Source organism: Gossypium hirsutum, chromosome A08 (assembly GCF_007990345.1).
Source record: "Gossypium hirsutum isolate 1008001.06 chromosome A08, Gossypium_hirsutum_v2.1, whole genome shotgun sequence".
Taxonomy (NCBI): Eukaryota; Viridiplantae; Streptophyta; class Magnoliopsida; order Malvales; family Malvaceae; genus Gossypium; species Gossypium hirsutum.
Window position 1 is genome coordinate 18,810,218 of NC_053431.1, and position 18,189 is coordinate 18,828,406.

The 18,189-nt window shown below is 35.9% G+C and overlaps 1 pseudogene; it reads left to right on the plus strand.

The window, feature by feature from the left end:
- LOC107913216 (callose synthase 3-like) overlaps positions 1-17,864 on the plus strand; it is a 45,367-nt pseudogene extending 27,503 nt beyond the window's left edge.
- Positions 17,865-18,189: the final 325 nt, after the last annotated feature.

Sequence of the window (18,189 nt, forward strand, 5' to 3'; positions counted from 1 at the left end):
ACCCTGGCTTTAACATTACTTTTCTCTTTGTCTCCTCTCTTTTAGCCTCAGAAAAAATCTCACGAAGTTTTGGAAGCGGTATTTTTTTCTAGGATCCGAGATCTCACTTTATCAAATTCTTTATTTCTCCTTGTCTCACGAGATGATTTCTCTTTATTCAAATTCTTTTTTCATAGCTTTTATACCATTTCCGGGACACTCCCATTCATCATTATAACACTGATCCAATTCTTGCCAAAGAGAAATCATCTCGTTATAATAAAAAGTAACTTCTTTTTTCCCCTTGCCTAGCTTTCCAAAATTTTATTTTTAACTAAAAAATCTATGAAGCGTTTTCTAAATCTGAATAGGTGTCTTTTACAACGTCCCAAATATCTTTAGCAGTTGGGAGAAAATGAAAAGGTTTACTTACAGATGCTTCCATGGAATTAATAAGCCACGCAATTATCATAGAATTTTCTGACCTCCACTTGCTCATCTTTGGATCGCCCACCTATGGTTGCTCAACTTCTCCATTTAAATGACCTAGCTTGCCGCGCCCATCAATTGCTAATTTTACGGGTGAGATGTCAGTTGAAAAGAAAGGTGAGACGCCTCTGTCCCTTGAGTCATTGCACTCTTGGTAGTTGTTTCAACGGCAGAACTTTCTTTCTCTATTTTTGGATGTCTTATTTTCAGTGAAGGTTGTTTTAACCATGATATTACTAGAGATTTAACCTAGCTCAGATGCCATGAAAGTTTTCAAGAGAGCTTTTGATAAAACTGTTCTGTTATTATTAACTAAAGAACTGAACTTAAATAGAGAATAGAGTCCTAATCCTAATTAAGAAAATAGTTTTCTTATTCTAATAAACTACTAAAATATAAAAGAAAATAGTTCTCTTATTCTAATAAACTACTAAAAGATAAAATAAAAATATTTCTAAAATATGAATAAAACTTATCTACCTAAATAAATTTAAATTATATACATATTTCAACAATTATGTTGCAACAGAGCCATTTGTTTTGTTTGTTTTACAGTAGAAATTTCCATTTTATTTGTATATGGGCAATTCTACCTGAAAGTTTTTAAGAGAGTACAATAAAATTGTTCTAATTTTATTAAGCAAAATAATGAATATAAACAGAGAAAAGTTTCATAACATAATTGGAAAAGTAATTTTCTTATTCTAGTAATCTACTAAAAGATAAGATAAAATATTCCTAAAAAATCTTAATTGCTTATTGCTTACAAGAAAATCAAAGCTTATCTTAGAAAGCCATTTGGTGAGTACGTCAGCAAATCTGTTGTTTTGAAGGAACAAATGGCATGCACACTTGGCCTTCTTCAATCTTCTCCTTAATAAAGTGTATATCAATCTCAACATGTTTAGTTCTGTCATATTGGACTAGTTTGTGAGCAATGTTAATGGTAACTTTGCTATTACAATACAACTTCATTGGTGAAGTTATTGGTTTCCTCAGCTCTTCCATAATGCTTTTTAACCACATCATTTCACAAATTCTTTATGCCATTCATTTAAGCTCAACCTCTACATTACTTCTTGCTACAATACTTTATTTTTTACTTTATCAAGTCACAAAGTTTCCCCAAACAAATGTACAATACCTCATGTAGATCTTTTATCTGTTATTGAGCTTGTCCAGTCAGCATCTGTATAAGGCCTTACTAGGTGAACTTTTTAAGTGCATAAATTGACTCACTAAGCTTATTGCAAAAGCTATGTCTGGCCTTGTTAAGTAAATTAACTTACCAACTAGTCTTTGGTACTGCCCTTTATCAACTGGTTTTCTCTTTTTTGTTTTCGAATTTTACATTTGGATCAATTGGTGTGTCAGTTGGGCAGAAACCACTCATTTCAGTCTCCTTTAAAAGATCAATCCCATTTTTTTCTGAGAGACCACAAGACCTTTTTGTGATTGAGCAACTTTCATCCCAAGGAAGTATCTTACAGAACCCAAGTCTTTTATCTCAAACTCCAATGCTCGATGCTCTTTAAGGCGCCTTATTTCATCCACATCATTTCCTGTAAGAATGATATCATCGACATAAACTATAATAACTATTATTCTACCTTTTTGTGAGGGTTAGTAGAACATTGTGTGATCAACTTGCCCTTATGAGTAACATTGTTTTTTAATAGCCTAAATGAATCGTTCGAACCAAGCTCGAGGAGACTACTTTAGATCATACAAAGATTTCTTGAGCATACATACTTGAGTTCTAATTTTTTTTCAAAACCTAGAGGAGGACACATATAAACTTCTTTTTCAAGTTTCCCATTTAGGAAAGCAATCTTCACATCTATCTGTTGTAAAGGCCAATTAAGATTAACAACAATGGATAAAAGAACTCTAACAATATTTAACTTAGCCACTAGAGCAAACGTCTCAAGATAGTCTATCCCGTATGTTTGAGAGTACCTTTTAGCTAGTAGCCGAGTTTTGTATTTGTCTAAAGATCCATCCCGTCTGAATTTAGTTGTGAACACCCATTTACAGCCCGCTGTTTTTTCCAACAGGTAATTCCACCGTTTCCTATGTACCTGTTTTTTCAAGAGCACGCATCTTTTCTAAAATAGCCTCTTTCCATTCAAGAACCTGTGAAGTATCTTTCAACATTTTTGGGTATTTTCACAATATTGAGACACGAAATAGAGGTTGAGAATGTCGAAGACAAGGCTTTATAGGACATAAATTTAGATACAAGATATTTGAGAATATTTCTAACACCTTTTTTTTAGCAATTGGAATATTTAGGTCAAAAATTCATTGGGTAGATTACGAGATTTACTTGGACTTTTGACAAGATCTTGCGGGTTAGATTCTTGGTAATGAATCTGGTGGATTCCACTTTCTTGATTTCGGTTTCTTCTTGAGTAAACCAACAACTCCTTTGTTTGTTCTCTATTCTCATAATCAGACTCTACACAATCATGCTCCATTTTATTATCAACATTAATATCATTGAAGGCCTTTTTATTAACAACATTAACATTATTAATCCCTGCGTTAATCATAATTTTTCCTTCCCCATTATTATAATTCTTATGTTGTATATTCTTAATATTTTCTTGATCAATTATTGAATCTTCCTTGCTATAATTCCCTCCCTGAAAATTAGAATCAAAGTATGATTGAGTTTCAACAAATGTGACAACCATGGTAACAATAGTCTTCTTATCAATGGGATCATAACATTTGTAACCCTTTTTATTAGAAGCACACCTAATAAAGACATTTTTTGCTTTAGGATCTAGTTTACCTTGATTTTGAAGATGAACAAAAATACCTTGGACGCATTTTTAAATAGTCCCCTGCAATGCCTGCTTATCTTGCATGTGCTTTCGGAGCTCCCCACTCATTCAATCACTTGCTTGTGATTACAGCCATTCCCCGAAAAGGGAGTTGTCCGCTCCCGTTAATGGGAAAAACCGAACATCGTTAGGTCTTGAATTCTGCGAACCATCGGATTTATACCAAGATCTCCATTACGTAGTATGAGATATTGATTTGACCCAAAAACATGAAGAGGTAAATCTGTGATCAATTTAAAGTTAGGAAAGCTATCTTTAAAAAGGTTGAAAGAAGTTATATAGTTTAGTGTTTTATTGGATATTCTAATAATAAGATATGTAGCTATTAAGGCCTTTCCCCAAAGATAATGTGTTACTTGACTAGTGAACATCAAGACTCTAGTTACTTCCAAAAGATGACATTTTTTCTTTTCGCAATCCCATTCTGTTTTGGTGTATTTGTACGCTTTGGTGGACTATTCCATGTTTGGTTAAGAATGCACCTAATTGGTCACTAAAAAATTCCCCACCATTGTCAATTTGAAATATTTTTATTTTCACACCAAATTGTGTTTTCACCATAGTATAAAAAAACTAAAACACATTTTTAACTTCAGACTTATCTTTTAATAAAAACACCCAACAAATACGAGTATGATCATTAATAAATGTGACAAACCAACGTTTTCCTAAAAATGTTGACTCTCGAATATCCTCAAACATCACTATGAATTAACGAAAAAAGTTTGGAAGCTTTATATTTTTGAGCTGGAAAAAATAACCGATGTTTAGCCAATTCACAAAATTTACAATGATATGAAGGATTTTTATTTTTTAACAGATCAAGTAACAAATGTCTTAAATAGTAAAAGTTAGGATGTCCAAGCCTATAATACCAAATCATAACGTTATCAAAACCAAAAATATAGTTCAAACATAGAGTAGTTCCTGGTTGACTTAGATGGTCGTCATCAAGAAAGTAAATTCCACCAGATTCTTTAGCACTGCCAAATAATCCTCTCTGAGACCATGTCCTAAAATTTACACATAGAGAAGTCAAATTAACATGAAAATTCGATGACGGGGATAATTTACTGATAGATATGAGATTACAAGTTAGATTTGTTAGATTTGACATATGTAAAACGTCATGTAAAATCAAGGAAGGAGAAATTTAATAGTGCCTTTCTCGGCTATTGCCGAGAAGACCCATATGCTACTTTGACCTTTTTGTTTCATGCACAAGGTGTGTAAGTTGAGAAAAGGAAATGACTACTAGTCATGTGATCACTAGCTTTAGAATTAACGATCTAGTTGTTCCGATTTTTATCTCTGTTTGGTTATTGGATCTATTATCTCCAGTGAAGGCTGTTTTAGCCAAGATATTACTGGAGATTTAACCTAGCTTAGATGCCAAAGTTTGTAAGAAAGTACAATAAAACTGTTCTAATTTTGTTAAGCAAAAAATTGAACATAAATAGAGAAAAGTATCATAACATAACTGGGAAAGTAATTCTCTTATTCTATTAAACTACTAAAAGATAAAATAAAATATTCGTAAATAACTTTTAAAAAATCTGCTTCAACACATATTTCAACACTACGTATGGAAATAAGTAAATTGGTTCACTTCAGAAAAGAAGAGAAGATTTTTCTATGTTTCTTGATTTTTTTCATAAATAGGAGTAGATTAGACAATTGGGCATGCCAGCTATCATCTACAACATTGATCAATGCCTTGCAAATGTGTTGTTCTAACCTTTGAGTTAAACTGGCTCAATTTTCAGCAAAATGTTAGGATATTCATATTAATATAATTGCCATTTATTTTGGTTATTCATAGTTAGCATGAACTACCTAATAAGTTAAATATTTAAAATTACTATTTATAAACCCTAAGTTTTGCCCTACCTATCTGTCTATGACTCTTCCATGGAATGGAAGGTCTTTTGATGTATGTTTTTCCTTTTATTTTCTCCCATTTCCGTTTTATTTTCCCTATTCTTGTTTTGTTGCTATTGTTTACACCAACTGTTCTATAATAACACAATAGAAAGATCAATAGAATAACGAAGTAAAACTCCTTCTATTTTTACTATTCTTGTTTTGTTGTTATTATTTACACCAACTGTTCTATAATAAAACAATAGACAGATCAATAGAATAATGAAGTAAAACTCTTTGTGGTTTTACTTTCATAATTTCTGTCTTTTACCTCTTTTAGAGTTGGCTTTGCATAAAAAAATGTTGTTATGGCCGTAAGGCGCAAAAAGAAGTGCTAGCCTGAGTGAAGAAAAAGCACAATATGTTTATGTGTGCGTTTTTCTATGTTGATATAATATAGCATAAGACATTAGTAAACTCTGAACTGTGATCTACAAAACATGCAACTTTTTTATTGGTCAATGTACATGATTTCTTGTGGTCCATGTTTGCTGTTGAATACTCAAATATTAAGAAGCAGAGAGTTTAATACTATCCTTTTCTTACTAGTAAAGATATATTTGATGAAAAAAGTGAAAAATAAAAGAAATTAAAAAGGCCTCAATGACATGGGCTTTTTATGCCTATTTCCTTATCAAAGAAAGTGCCTAGGAGCACCTGGCATGCACTTGATTAAATGGGCCTTGCCCGAAAGGGTTTGAGGCACTTTTGTTGTCTGGTGCTGAAGCGCAATGCTGGCATAGGCATGTCTAAGGCACACGACTTGACTAAACTGCATCAAATAATGTAATTGAATTAAAAATAAACAACTTGACATATTGTAATTTATAAAATTTGAGAACAACCTAATTATTGAAGTAATGGTCAGCATGCAGCAACCAAGACTATCGAAGGCACTACATGCAGAAGCTGCTGGTTGTTCTAGTCAGCAAGCTGTTTATGTTTCATTTTGTAATTTTAAGTTAGAGTAATGTAACTTAGTTGCTTTATAACTATGTTAGGTTTATGCTTGATGTAATTTTGATGTTGATTGAGCTGATAAATCAGCTTTGTTTATTTGTTCAAGCTAATTAGCACAAGTTACTATGTGTATTAGTGGTAGTAGGTGAAGTTTAGGTCAACCTACTGTTTTGTCAAGATTGTAAACTTGTTTATGTATTGGCTTTGTGCCATTTTTCAGTTTAAGGAATGAATTCAACAAGTTTTCATCCATATGCTCTCCATTTTTAGTTTTACTTAAAAATCCATTTGAGTTTTCTGCTTTGTTTCTCCTACAAGTCACGAGACTTGCTCGACAAGCATTCTGTTGAAGCTTGCTGCTGCTGCCTCTTGCTCCAACAATTGGTATCTAGAGCCATATTCTTAGAGGACCTGTTGTAGTTCAGTATCAAAACGATGGCATCATCAGGTTTTTCACCAGCTTCACCACCTGTCTTCAATGGAGAGGGCTTCAACATTTGGGCAGTTAAGATGAGGACTTACCTGCAGGCATTCGACCTATGGGAAGTTGTTAACTCAGATGCTGAGCCAACACCTCTTCGAGCTAATCCAACAGTTGCTCAAATAAGGCAACACACTGATGAAAGAACAAAAAGACACAAGGCCATGTCATGCATACAGAATTGTGTGACGGATGTGATCTTTATGAGGATCATGGCCTGTGAAACACCAAAGGAGGCTTGGGACAAGCTGAAAGAAGAATTTCAGGGGACTGAGAAAACAAGGCAACAACAGCTGCTCAACTTGAGAAGAGATGTCGAAAATCTCAAAATGAAAGAGGAAGAAACAGTTAAGCAGTACTCAGATCGGATTATGGCTGTTGTAAACAGCATAAGGCTCCTAGGAGAGCAATTCAGTGAAGCTAGAATGGTTGAGAAAGTCATGTCCACTCTACCAGAGAGGTATGAAGCTAAAATTTCATCCCTCGAAGACTCAAGAGACTTGACAACTATCTCCTTAATTGAGCTAATCAATGCCTTGTATGCACAAGAGCAAAGAAGAGCCAGCAGACAAGAGGAGCACCAGGAAGGGGCTTTTCAAGCCAAAGAAGCCTCGAGCATCAAAACTCATAAAGGCAAAAAGTTCTGGAAAAACAGGCCTAAGCCTGATGCTGCTAGGAGCAGTGACCAACTCTGCAGACATTGTAAAAGAGCTGGTCATCCAGAACATAGATGCTGGTTTAGACCAGATGCAGTATGCCAACACTGCAAGAAAAAAGGCCATGTTGAAAAAGTTTGCAAGAATAGAAGCAAACCAAGACAGAATCAATTTCAGCAACAAAAGGTAGAAGCTCGAGTAGCTGAAGAAAGCAGTGATCAAGAAGAACATGTTTTTGCTGTGTCATGTGCAGCAAATCAGAAGAAGGGTTCAAAGGGCTGGCTTCTAGACAGTGGGTGCACAAACCACATGTCACCAGATGCAACTATCTTCAAAACCCTGGACAGAACCTGCAAAACCAAAGTAAAAATTGGAAATGGTCAGTTAATCAATGCTGAAGGAAGAGGAGATGTGCTGATTCATACTTCTACAGGTGGCAAAATCATTTCAAATGTACTTTTGGTACCTGAAATCGATAGGAACCTTCTCAGTATAACTCAACTACTTGAGAAAGGTTACTCAGTTGTTTTCAAGGAGAAAGAATGTCAAATTTTTGATCCAAGTGGATCAAACCTTATAACAGTCACCATGACTGATAAATGTTTTGAAGTAGACTGGCCAAATGACTCACATTCAGCCTGCATAGCCTCCACTGATGACTCGAGACTCTGGCATCAGAGGCTTGGACATGCAAACTACAAATCCATAGCCCGTATGGTCAATGAAGGTCTGGCAGAAAATTTCATCGATTCAGTGAAGAATGATGAGCTTTGTGAGATATGTCAGCAAGGAAAATTAGCAAGATTGCCATTTCCAACAAGCACAACATGGAGAGCATCAGAGAAGCTCCAGCTTGTGCATACAGATGTGTGTGGACCAATGAAGACTGAGTCTCTCAAAGGAAGCAGGTACTTTATTCTATTTATTGATGACTTAACAAGATACTGCTGGATTTATTTTCTAAAACAGAAATCAGAAGTTCCATCTGTGTTCCTGAAGTATAAAGCTGCTGTTGAAACTGAGTCTGGTTGCAAACTTAGAGCAATGAGGTCAGATAATGGAACTGAGTACACCTCAGCTCAGTTCCAAGCCTACTGTGAAGAAGCAGGTATCAAACACCAGTTGACTAATGTGTATACACCCCAACAGAATGGGGTCAGTGAAAGGAAAAACAGAAGCTTGATGAACATAGCAAGATGTCTTCTGTTTGAGAAGAATTTGCCCAAAACTCTGTGGGCTGAAGCTGTTAACACAGCAGTTTATCTCCAAAACAGGCTCCCAACCAAGGCTCTGGCTGAGAAAACTCCATTTGAAGCCTGGTTTGGGTTTAAGCCATCACTGGCTCATCTCAGAACCTTTGGTTGTCTGTGCTACACTCAAGTTCCAGCTGAGAAGAGAAGCAAGCTAGATAAAAGAGCTCAAGCAGGGATCCTGATCGGCTATAGCTTGGTTAAGAAGGGCTACAGAATTCTAGAACCTGCTACAAACAAGATATTGGTTAGCAGGGATGTTATTTTCAATGAAAAAGGACACTGGAATTGGGACAAGGCTGAACCAGAGGCAGTGGCTGAAGATCTGGCAGTGGACCAAGTTGAAAATGATGAAAACACACCTGAAATGGATGTAGATGATGTTCCAATCAGAGGCACTCGATCACTGGCTGATGTTTATGAAAGAGCACAAGTGGCTACTGTTGAACCAAGTTGCTTTGAAGAAGCAGAAAGCCAGGAGGACTGGAAGCAAGCAATGATTGAAGAAATCAGAATGATTGAAAAGAATCAGACCTGGAGTCTGGTTGATAAACCAACAAACAGGAAGATTATTGGTGTCAAATGGGTTTATCGAGTAAAGAACAATGCTGATGGTAGCCTAAACAAGTTAAAGGCTAGATTGGTTGTGAAAGGCTTCAGTCAAAGGTATGGATCAGACTACCTGGAAACCTTTGCACCAGTGGCCAGGCTAGACACTATTAGACTGCTAGTTGCCTTAGCAGCACAAAAACAGTGGCTGATACACCAACTTGATGTAAAATCAGCATTTTTGAATGGATTCCTTGAAGAGGAGATTTATGTGGAGCAACCTCAAGGTTTCAAGGTGTCTGGCAAAGAAGAAATGGTGTACAAGCTCAACAAAGCCTTGTATGGCTTGAAACAGGCTCCAAGGGCCTGGTATAGCAGAATAGATGGCTATCTGACCAGTCAAGGATTTGAAAGAAGTCTCAGCGAGCCAACTCTGTATGTTAAATCAACTAGTGCTGAAACTCAGCTCATTGTCTCAATATATGTCGATGACCTACTGGTGACAGGAGGAGATCATGAGATGCTAAGCAGCTTTAAAGTCAAAATGCAACAGCACTTTGAAATGTCAGACTTGGGATTGATGTCTTACTTCTTAGGCATGGAAGTAACTCAAGCTAAGAATGGGATTTGGCTAAGTCAAAAGACCTTTGCTATGAAGGTTCTCAACAAATTCTCAATGGAGAATTGCAAAGCAACCAGCACACCAGTTGCTGTTGGAGAAAAACTCTCAAGCCAAGACAAGCATGAAAAGGTTTGTGAAATAACCTATCGAAGTCTAGTTGGATGTTTGTTGTATTTGACTGCTACTAGACCTGACATAATGTATGCCGTGAGTCTACTCTCGAGGTTTATGCATTGTTCAAATGAAAGTCATTTTAGAGCTGCAAAAAGGGTTCTAAGATACATCAAAGGAACTTTGTCCTATGGAATGCAGTTTACCAAGGCTAAGAACTTGAAGCTAGTTGGATATTGTGACAGTGATTGGGCTGGTTCCTTGGATGACATGAAGAGCACTACAGGTTATGCATTCAACATAGGCTCTGCTATGATTTGCTGGAGCTCAAAGAAGCAGGGTGTAGTGGCTCAGTCGACTGCAGAAGCAGAATATGTGGCTGCTGCTGCAGCAGTCAATCAAGCCATATGGCTTAGAAAAATTTTGAAAGATATCAATCATGAGCAAAAGGAAGCAACTGAGATAATGTGTGACAACCAATCAGCAGTTGCTATTGCAAAGAATCCTGTTTTTCATGGAAGGACCAAGCACTTCAACATCAAACTTCATGCAGTTCGGGAAATGGAGCAAACTCATGTTGTTAAGCTGATACATTGCAGTTCTGAAGAGCAAATTGCTGATATTTTAACAAAAGCACTAAGTGTTTCCAAGTTTCAACACCTGAGAGCTAATATGGGAGTTTGCAACATGCTAACCAAGAAGGAGTATTGAAGTAATGGTCAGCATGCAGCAACCAAGACTATCGAAGGCACTACATGCAGAAGCTGCTGGTTGTTCTAGTCAGCAAGCTGTTTATGTTTCATTTTGTAATTTTAAGTTAGAGTAATGTAACTTAGTTGCTTTATAACTATGTTAGGTTTATGCTTGATGTAATTTTGATGTTGATTGAGCTGATAAATCAGCTTTGTTTATTTGTTCAAGCTAATTAGCACAAGTTACTATGTGTATTAGTGGTAGTAGGTGAAGTTTAGGTCAACCTACTGTTTTGTCAAGATTGTAAACTTGTTTATGTATTGGCTTTGTGCCATTTTTCAGTTTAAGGAATGAATTCAACAAGTTTTCATCCATATGCTCTCCATTTTTAGTTTTACTTAAAAATCCATTTGAGTTTTCTGCTTTGTTTCTCCTACAAGTCACGAGACTTGCTCGACAAGCATTCTGTTGAAGCTTGCTGCTGCTGCCTCTTGCTCCAACACTAATTGATTCCATTCCTGTCTTAAATAATGTAATTGCATGAAAAATTAAATAACTTAACAAAATGAAATGTATAAAGTTTAAGAATAAATTAATTTACTTAAATTATTAATATTCATTTTGGCCATGCTTATGAAGTAGGTTAAAATTGTTTTCCTTTGCAATTGAGTTGACCTTCATAAATTGCTGTAGTTATAATTGTTGAACCGCTGGTTAAGTACCTGAAATGAGTTACTCTTCCCTATTTATCTGGTAAAATTTTATACTTTTCATTATATCAATCTATTGAATTGTTAAACCTCTGTTTGTTTATTTGTTTTCTTTTTTTTTTTTTTTGGTAGTGTTTTAACTCCTTACTACACAGAAGAAGTTCTCTTCTCCTTGCAAGAATTGGAAGAGCCAAATGAAGATGGTGTTTCCATTCTGTTTTACTTGCAGAAAATCTTTCCAGGTTTACACTCACTTGTATGCCACAAAAGTTAAATCTTTGCACTGTTTTTAAGTTGTGGCTGATTGCCATTAATAATTTCCAGATGAATGGAATAACTTTCTTGAAAGGGTGGAACGAAACAATGAAGAAGAACTTAAAGAATCTCCTGAATTAGAAGAAAAACTTCGTCTCTGGGCATCATATAGGGGGCAAACTTTAACAAGAACTGGTCCTCTCTCTCTCTCTATATATATATGTGTGTTTGTCTGTGCCTGCTTGTTCTGGCACCTATGGCTGTGTTTGGATTTGTTTCCATTTTTCTTGACTAATAGATCACTATAAATGGCAGTTAGAGGTATGATGTACTATCGAGAAGCATTGGAGCTTCAGGCTTTCCTTGATATGGCCAGACATGAAGGTATATGTTTCTGTTTCCTGTAAACTTCCAGTATAATTGATTGTACGCTGCTAATCACTAATTAGTTGTACATATTAATCGCAAATTTATCTACTTGTATGAATTATTACTGATATGAGATTTGTTCAATCTTACATTGTTTTAATTTCTACCTGCTTAGATTTGATGGAAGGCTATAAGGCCATAGAACTAAATACAGAGGATAGTAAAGAGAACAGATCACTGAAGGCACAGTGTGAAGCTGTAGCTGATATGAAATTTATGTATGTGGTGTCTTGCCAACAATATGGCATTCAGAAGCGATCTGGTAGTGAGCGTGCACATTACATTCTGAGGCTTATGACAAAGTGAGCATGCTAACTTCCATTAGTAGTAATTGAAGATTTCAGTTGCTAAACAAGTGTACATATTTTTCAGTAAGTTGAGTTTATTGGCAGATACCCATCACTCCGTGTAGCATATATTGATGAGATTGAACAACGTAGTGAGGATAGGTCGAAGAAGCTTAATGGCAAGGTTAATTATTTCTCAGTTCTGGTGAGGGCTGTGCCAAAGTCCTTTGATTCTTCAGAGCAAAATCTAGACCAGGTAATGCAAAACCATGGTTTCAATATCACATGTTGTTGTTTGTGTTTCCTGGGGATTATTTAAGAACAGTTGAACTGTTCAGGGCTTTCTTAGTACTTTAGCGTATTTTAACATATGGCCATACATGTAGAAGTTAAGAAGCCGTTTCAACATTTTGTTAATAGGCCCTCTTTGACGGATCTGTAAGAAGATCAATGACCATACCAGAAAGAAATACAATATTGGCATTTAAACTGCATCTTGCCTGATGTTTCTTTGGTTTATCAAACATTGGTTAGATAACAGAGAGGTATCATCTAATAAGATGCCTTCTCTTCTAGTGGCAGCTTTGAAAGATTGGATTTGTTGCTTCTGGTATGCATTTTGTTCTTGAACTTTCATCTTGGTATTCGAAAATTCTAAATTCAGTGCAGTATGCTGTTTTGAATATTCACTTTCAATTTGGATATCTATCACTTTTTCAGCATCCTAAAGTTTTTCATTTTTTAATTATCTTTTCATTGTGATCATTTTCATAACAGGAAATTTATCGCATAAAGCTTCCTGGACCTGCTATCTTGGGTGAAGGAAAACCAGAAAACCAAAACCATGCTATCATCTTCACACGAGGAGAAGGGTTGCAGACAATAGACATGAACCAGGTTGCTAGTTGTGTTTTTAGTAAACATCATTGTTCATGATGTTGCCTTCTATTATTTAATTGCTCATTCTCATAGGATAAAAATACCTTTCATTTCTTTGAATGCACTGCAAAGGATAATTGCCTTTTTATCTTTTTTTAATGAATCACATAGGATAATTACATGGAAGAGGCCTTGAAAATGAGGAACTTGTTGCAAGAATTCCTCAAGAAGCATGATGGTGTGAGATACCCTACAATACTTGGGCTCAGAGAGCACATATTTACTGGAAGGTATACTGGCAGTTTGTTTTCTCTAAGTTATAAACTATTTCTTTTTTATAGGCTGTTGATACTCTGCTGTTTGGTGCAGTGTTTCTTCTCTTGCGTGGTTTATGTCAAATCAGGAGACCAGTTTTGTTACTATTGGTCAGCGACTGTTAGCCAACCCTCTAAAGTAAGCTATTGTGTTAGACCATTTTTCAGAGTTAATAATTCTTTTATATTTCTTCAGTGGGGTGGTTGTTGGGATTTTAATCTCTTATTAAAAAAAATAAGTGTCTATGAATTCTTAGATCTGCTTGTTCCTTATTCATACATGATCAATTTACTTTCCCCTCTCTTATAGAAGAAAACTAAGGAGGACTTTTTTGAGCTATTGTGATTAGTTTTTTAAGTTTGACATCAGACAAGGTGTTAGAGCCCATGTTGTTTGTTGTTCTCTCTATTTCGTGATTTGTTGTTTCACTTTTTATTCTTTTTATATTCATGTCCACATTGTAGGCCTTTATTTTCATGTCAGTGGTGTTGAGCCTAGAGAGATTTTGTTAAATGGTATTTCCAAAATATGATCGAGTTTAGGAGTTGGTGTTTATTGGACGCGAAGTGTTAAAATGGCCATATCCAACATTGATTGAATTTGAGAGTTTGTTGTTTGGGATATTTTATTTATTAGTTGGTTTTGGAATTGATGTTAACAATAAACATGAGAACAATCCTAAATAGATTTCTTTTAGGGTTTGCTTAAATGGATTTTGTGAAGCATCCTACCTAAAAACAATTGGTAATAGGTGGTGAGTCCGACTCTAATATTAGTTGGTTTTGGAATTGATGTTAACAAAAAACATGAGAACAATCCTAAGTAGATTTCTTTTAGGGTTTGCTTAAATGGATTTTGTGAAGCATCCTACTAAAGCCAATTGGTAATAGGTGGTGAGTCCAACACTAATATAAGGCCACAAGAAGCCTAATAATTTGGGGATAACACCACTTAATGCTCCCCTTCATGTGTAACTCAACGGTCTACATGTGAACAACTTCACATGGGTTAGGCAGAACACACTTGGGACTCTGATACTATGTTAATTATAAACCTAAAATCAATTGGTTATAGATAGAGTAGATGTGGGGATAACACCACTTAACAAATCCTAATTCTAGAGCTTAAACTGCATACCCTAATAGTTAACATGTCATTTGTAATTATCATTGTTAATTCTTATCTAAAATTTGTGCATTCCTTTTGGCAAAACCTTGAAATTGATCAAAGTTTTGGGAGCCTATTTTTGCATATGATTAAATCTTGATTAGATTTGAACTAATTTATGGACAATGGGAAAATCTATACTTAATAGATGTGGGATAGCACCACTTAATACATTCTAAATCTGGAGCTCATCAACTTCATGTTTATCTACTGTCAAATTATTATATATATTGGACAACTCATCCCACTTATTGTTTCTCTACTCTCAAATTAGATGTCATAAAATACCATCAAATTTTTTTGTCATACTAATGGATCTTCCCCGTCCATGCTACTATGGTACTGTGGGTTTTACTCCTAGCAAACAAAAAATGTTCTTTCATTCCTTTATCTCTGGCTCTTACATTTTTTGTACATTCTGTTAACCAATGCTAGATCACTTATGTGTTTGCTGTTTGTATAGGGTTCGATTCCATTATGGCCATCCAGATGTATTTGATAGGCTCTTTCACCTCACAAGAGGAGGTGTCAGTAAAGCATCCAAAGTCATTAATTTGAGTGAAGATATTTTTGCTGGTAGGAAGGCCTTGATTATTTTTAACCGGGTTTTGATTTTTTGCCTGACTTTGATTTGTAACTTCTGTGATTTGATTGTGATTACAGGCTTCGATTCTACACTTCGTGAAGGCAATGTGACTCATCATGAATACATACAAGTTGGGAAGGGAAGGGATGTGGGTCTAAATCAGATATCTATGTTTGAAGCCAAAATAGCTAATGGCAATGGTGAGCAGACATTGAGTCGAGATATATACCGGCTGGGACATCGTTTTGACTTTTTCAGAATGCTGTCTTGTTATTTCACGACAGTTGGTTTTTATTTCAGTACTCTGGTAATCCCGCAAACTTTCCCCCTTTAACTATAGCTTTAAAATGTCATACAGACCAAACATCATTCTGTGTTCTTTGGCAGGTAACAGTGCTTACCGTCTATGTGTTCCTTTATGGGCGCCTCTATCTTGTCCTCAGTGGCCTTGAACAAGGATTGAGAGAGGAACCAGCAATTCGTGATAATAAGCCTCTTCAAGTGGCTCTTGCTTCTCAATCTTTTGTTCAAATTGGATTTTTGATGGCACTACCCATGTTGATGGAAATTGGCTTGGAAAGGGGTTTCCAAACTGCATTGAGTGAATTTATATTAATGCAATTGCAACTGGCACCAGTATTTTTCACATTTTCTCTTGGAACAAAAACCCACTATTATGGAAGGACATTGCTTCATGGAGGTGCTAAGTACAGGCCTACAGGCCGAGGGTTTGTGGTGTTCCATGCAAAGTTTGCTGAAAACTACCGGCTTTATTCACGTAGCCATTTTGTTAAGGGTATTGAGATGATGATCTTGCTTATCGTGTACCAAATCTGTGGTCATACTTACAGAAGTACAGTTGCTTATGTATTGATCAGTGCATCCTTGTGGTTTATGGTGGGCACATGGCTTTTTGCTCCCTTCCTATTCAATCCTTCTGGTTTTGAGTGGCAGAAGATTGTTGATGATTGGACTGATTGGAATAAGTGGATAAACAACCGAGGTGGTATAGGTGTACCTTCAGAAAAAAGTTGGGAATCGTGGTGGGAAGAGGAGCAAGAGCATCTTCAATATTCTGGCAAGCGTGGTATTATTGCTGAGTTATTGTTAGCTTTACGTTTCTTTATCTACCAGTATGGGCTTGTCTATCACTTGCATGTTACAAGGGGAACCAAAAGTTTTTTGGTAGGTTCCTCTCTATTTCCATGGCCATTTTTCCCTTGACTTTCATCCTGAAAAAGTTTACACTGGGTATTTTCATTCTTTTGTCACAGGTTTATGGTGCATCATGGCTTGTGATTGTTCTAATATTGTTTGTAATGAAGGTAGGTGACTAGTTAATAATTCCTTGTAATTTACCTGAAGTTATTAGTCTATGCATAAGTTGTCATCAGGCATTTATTTGGAATTGAACTGTATATCTTAATGATTTTATACTTTTTCATAGACTGTATCTGTTGGAAGGCGAAAGTTCAGTGCAAGCTATCAGCTTGTTTTCCGGCTTATCAAGGGATTAATTTTCTTGACATTTGTGTCCATTCTGGTTATTTTGGTAACACTTGCTCATATGACAATTCAAGACATTATAGTGTGTATTTTTATCTTCATGCCTACGGGCTGGGGAATGCTTCTGGTAAGCTTGTCTCCTCTGTCTCTCTTACAGTTTTACAATCATATGGCAATGGTTAACTTGCATAGTTCTCTTTAGCTCTCGAATGCATATTTTATATATTGAAGCTCAAAAGATAAGCTTCCACTATTATGCACTGCTGATTTCTCAAAACATTTTGCCTTCTGAATTATAAATGCTTGTGGTTTGCTGATCTGGTATGTGTTGCTTTGTTTTTCAAGATTCCATAGTGATCTGCTGCACCTAAATGGTTCTTCAAAGCTATATTGTGGTTTGCACCTAGAATTATTGTGCTTTTAAATGGTAAAGGCAGTCAGTCATAGTGCACCAGGTGCACATTTCTTTTCTCAGTCATAGTGCACCAGGTGCACATTTCTTTTCTCAGTCATAGTGCACCAGTTGCACATTTCTTGTCTCTTGGCATTCATTTTATAAAAGTCAACAAATTGATGAATGCTTGTAGAGACTAACAGGAGTTGGCAATCTAATCATTTGTGGTAATTTTACTTCATAATGGATGTTGATGCTGTTTTCATATCTGTCATCAGATTGCTCAAGCTTTGAGGCCTGTTGTAAAGAAAGCTGGTTTTTGGGGATCAGTTCGAACACTTGCTCGTGGATATGAGATTGTAATGGGCTTGCTTCTTTTCACTCCAGTTGCATTCCTTGCCTGGTTTCCATTTGTCTCTGAGTTCCAGACTCGAATGCTTTTCAACCAAGCATTCAGCAGAGGTCTGCAGATTTCTCGAATTCTAGGTGGACACCGTAAAGATCGCGCTTCTCGTCACAAGGAGTAATATACTAAGTGGCTGCAGGTTGTAATTATAATGTTGTCGATCCCTCACTTGAATTCAATCTTGAAAATCTTGTCAATTGTTGTAATTATATTGTGGTTATTGATGCAAGGGGCTTGGCAATTTTGGCATTTTGAATGGAACAGTCTTATGATATGGGTGCCAATGTATTATTCTGCATACCTATTACTTTTGTCGGCTAAACACTGCTGGGAAATGGGAATGGATGTTATGAATTACTTTCTAAGGGCAGAGTCTTAGGCAATTCAATTTCCTTGCACCCTGCATTAACAACTAATGTGGAGATTGATTTTGTCATACGTTACTCGTCTGATAATAGTAGTTGATTAATATTTTGATTTGTTAGTGCTATTTGCATACGTACAAGTCTATGTAGAGCAACTATGGGACGAGTAAAACCTGATGCATTGATAGGAAAAAGATTTTATTGTCTGTAAATTATTATTATTTTCATTATTATTGTTTTTTTTTTCAAGTGCTTGAATGCAGAATGAACACGAAATAAATCGGCTGCCCTATTTTGTATGAACTGCCTGAATGAACTAATTGAA